This window comes from Physeter macrocephalus, chromosome 8 (genome assembly GCF_002837175.3).
Source record: "Physeter macrocephalus isolate SW-GA chromosome 8, ASM283717v5, whole genome shotgun sequence".
Classification (NCBI taxonomy): domain Eukaryota; kingdom Metazoa; phylum Chordata; class Mammalia; order Artiodactyla; family Physeteridae; genus Physeter; species Physeter macrocephalus.
Window position 1 is genome coordinate 44,774,177 of NC_041221.1, and position 4,098 is coordinate 44,778,274.

The following is a 4,098-nucleotide window of genomic DNA, read 5'->3' on the forward strand; positions in this document are numbered from 1 at the left end:
CTGTGGTCCCCCCACAGAGAACCAAGCTCCCTGGATCAGCAGATGTCCCAAGCAGCCCCATTCTTCAGGGTCTGCTAGCCACTCTGGTTTCAACTTTTTTTCTTGCTGCCTGTGAATCTCACTTTCTCACAAGTTTAACTGTGCTTTTAAAACCAGATGCTTGGTGTATAGTACCCGGTGTTTCTACGTCTTTGTAGGGAAATTTTTTCAGAATTTCCCGTCAGCCATGTTGCTGGAAGCCAGAGTCCATTCCCCAGCTCTGTAAGCTGGGGCTTCTGCAACCACCTAGGCCTTTCTCAGTTATGCCTGAAGAAATTGTGCTCTTGCTTCAATTTAGTGGGACAGAGTGCCCCTCTCCTTTGGGTGTCTATGAGATTCCAATAATCCATGGAAATATTGTAGTGTAGCAAAGAGATCCGGGGGCCAGGCCTCAGAAAACTGGGGCTCTAGCTTTTGTTTTTTGTTTTTTTTTTTATTCCAAGGAAGGTTCAGTTTAATGGGAAACTGAAACATGGACAACATAATGCCTTCATGTACATATGCTACAGCTTTGTTCTCTTGCAGTTTAAAAGGACAGTGTAATTATCTTAAATTTACACAAAACATTATGAAACATGGTCGTTGTTCATGATTAACATAAAACAGCAATGTCAATTAAGTTAACAGTGTTAAATATATCCACATGATCACCACTGTGATTCAAAGTGGCCACGAGAGAAGTCACACAGCGATCTATGCACACAACATCTGCCACAACGGTGCTTGCCAGCTTGACTGCTTTGCAGACCAGGTAATTTTGCGAGCCAAATCACCTTGCGTTGATTCTTTCATATGACGAAAGGAATTAAATGTTGTAAGTAGGTTCATTCCTCTGGGGGAGGGGGAGGGGAGGGCCTCTAAAAAGTCAGTGCAAATTGAAGAGAGGTCTCCCTTCTTGAATATTGGAACTTGTCGACCAAGATACGATTCCTGTAAGCTGAGGATAACCAAATCTTAAGATATCAAAGAATCTCATAACATTGTCATCGGCCTTTAGCAGATGTTTGCCACAAAGAGGAATCCCAGTCCTATAGCGGGGCCTTCTGCGAGTACGGCTGCTGGGGCGGAGGTGGCTGATAGCTGCCTCTGGGCTGGGGCAGCGCTGACGTTAAAGTATAGTTCGGCACCTGGGACAGGCTGGTCCCTGCGTCTGGCATATCATGACGACGGGGGCGGCAGTGGCGGCAAGAGAGGACTGTCCACTGAAGCCTGGCTGGGCTACGTGCTGCCTTGAACAGAACGGCCCATTGTGTTGAGGTCGGAAGCCTGAGCCTGCTGACTGGAAAGGGCTGGGCTCGCGGGCAGTGGCACTGCTCCTTGGCTGAGGGAAGACAGCTGCTCCGGGGGAAGGCTGTAGCTCTGGAGCTGGCCCGTCTGTGCGATCCCTGCGACCGGGTAAGCACCACGCTGGGGAGGGCCTGGGTACACCTGAGGACCAGAAACACCAGGTGACTGAATATAATACCGCTGATTCTGTAATTTTGCATACATGGAATACATTGGATCTTCATTCCTTAACTTGGTAGACAAGGACAGGGCTTCCATCACTTTAACACTGAGTTCTGAGAGCTCTGCATGTTCTCTATCAATATCTTCCAGCTTCTCATCAATGAGAGGTCCCATCTGGTGACACATGGCTTCAAGATGAAGTAACTCTGGCAGATCTGGTTGATCATCGCTGGGATCCGTACTTTGCAACATCTGTAGCAATTGGTCCATTTTATCCTCATCCATGTAGGCTTGTTCCGGCTCTGGTTCTATCGTTTCTACCTGAACATCATCACTAAATTGTACCATCTTCTTCTCCGTTTTAATCACTTCTGGTTCAGCAGTGAGATCTGCAGTCACAAAATTAGAGGGGAATAACCCCAGGCCTTGATGGGTTTCACCTTACCACCAGTTGGGGTCACTGTCATCAAGAACTGTAATAATTTCTCCCGCTTTAAAAGTAAGCTCCTTATCTTCAGCAGCTTCCAAGTCGTACACAGCACGAGCTTTTCGGCCTTCGTGTTGGTGGTTAGATGAGAGATGAGATGTGCTTGGATACAAACTGGAAAGGGTGGTTGACTGCTGCCTTTGTTCCTTCAGTGACAACTCAATGGCTGGAAAATAATGGGTTTAAAAAGACCCAAAATGTTAATATACCCAGCAATCCTAAGAAGTACAAAAAGATATCTGAATACAAACTGGAAAGGGTGGTTGACTGCTGCCTTTGTTCCTTCAGTGACAACTCAATGGCTTTCGCTAAACCTTCTTCTTCTTTTTTGTTAGCTACAGTACCAGGATCTTTAGCTACCAGAGCCGGGCTTGCTTTTGCTTGTTCTGCAGCCAATATCAAACGGAAGGCAGGATCGTGTCGTGGAAGGAACACTGGACTGAGGGCCAGGAGGCCTGTGTCCTAGTTCCAGCTCTGTCAACTACTAGCTGTGGCCCTGGGCAAGTCACTTAACCATTCTGGGTTAAGTAACTAACTCTGGAAGCGTAACACCTTGTTCCTTAAGGTTATTAACCATTGCTGATATTAGACTAAGCTGTGGATGATTCTTAAATTCATCCGTCCGTTCAACCATAAGAAGCTTTAATTTTTCACACACTTTAGGGTGACACTTCTTTAATACACTGCTTGCTTCACTAACAAAATCTCTTGAACATACTTCGAAGTGAAAAATCTTGCCGCAATTTGATACACATGCTCCTAGAAAAGGCAGAGCCTGCATAGCCACATGAGGATCTTTATGGTTCACCCTCCTCGTAATAGACCGAAGACACTCTTTAGGTCTGCATGGTGTCCACTGAGGTCTGCTGCCCACAAGGCTGGACCAAAAGTGACTGCGAGCTCTACGTTGAAGGGCTCCCAAAGCTCACACAGCTGTCAGAGCTCATACCAAAGTGGATAGTCCCTGCAGCAGAGCGTTTAGGCCTTGGTGATGGGGCTACACCGTCCCAAAAGACTATTCTAAATCCATCCAATAACAACCAGCGTGAGACTGACCGGCTTTATCACGGATATCCAAAATGAGGCCCCAGGCCTCAGCAGTGTTCATCTCACCGGTTGCTCTCTCGACATCCTGATCGAAGGGATTGGTGGCAAAGAGAGGCATCGCCACCGCGTGCTGAGGTGTCCGCAGGGACTCCCCGTCGACACCAAGGGAGTCAGGGTGCGACCGAGGAAGGAAGGGTCCTCAGGCAAAAACAGCGACCGAGACGGACTCTCCGGGCTCCGCGACAGCTCGTCCTCTCCCCGACCCCCAGCTACCGTGGCGGCGGCAAGCGCGGAGGAGCGCGGCCCTAGCTTTGAGTCTGCTCCTTAGACAAATCCCTAAAACTCTGTGTAACTTAGTTCTTTTTATTGCACAATAGCACAGTAATTATTGCCTTACTTATTTTTTATAATGAGGGGGTAAAAAATGTGACAGGTGGGTATACAAACCCTTTGTTAACTCTAAAGAGTGGTATCATTGATGCCAGCCACTGTGTAGCTAAGGTATAGCATCAGGCTCCGCTTTGCAAAGAGAATGCACTTTGCTCTATACGCCTCCCGGGGCGGGGCGGTGGGGGGATCTGCCCGAGGAATGTATCCAGATTCATCTGCAAGGATTAAAAATGTACTTTTCTGGGGAACTAGCACATAGCGTATACTACCAGTATCTTCCTTCTGCGTATAAACAACACAAAACCACAGCAAAAAGCAAGGGTTGAAGAAAGAAACACACACAAACTCTTAAAATACAAATTGTGTATTTTTGCACCTTAGGAGATCAGCCTGTCTAAATATTTGTGTTCATTCAGTTCCACTGATTTTGCACCATCTGACTCGTCTGAGTTTCTTCAGGCTCTTTAACCATGGTCTGAACTCCTCAGGCCAGATTCATTAGAAAAACACTTTCATCACTCTATCCTGTTGCACTTGCCCATTAGTCTCACCTTGACTGGGGAGCCTGCTCTGGATATCTCTAAGTTCCCTTTTTTACTTTTTTTTTTTTTTTTTTTTTGCGGTACGCGGGCCTCTCACTGTTGTGGTCTCTCCCATTGCGGAGCACAGGCTCCGGACGCGCAGGC

At 47.2% G+C, this 4,098-nt stretch overlaps 1 pseudogene; it reads right to left on the reverse strand.

The window, feature by feature from the left end:
• Positions 1-1,067: 1,067 nt before the first annotated feature.
• Positions 1,068-3,140, reverse strand: LOC102981895 (signal transducing adapter molecule 1-like; annotated as a pseudogene).
• Between the last annotated feature and the right edge of the window lie 958 nt (positions 3,141-4,098).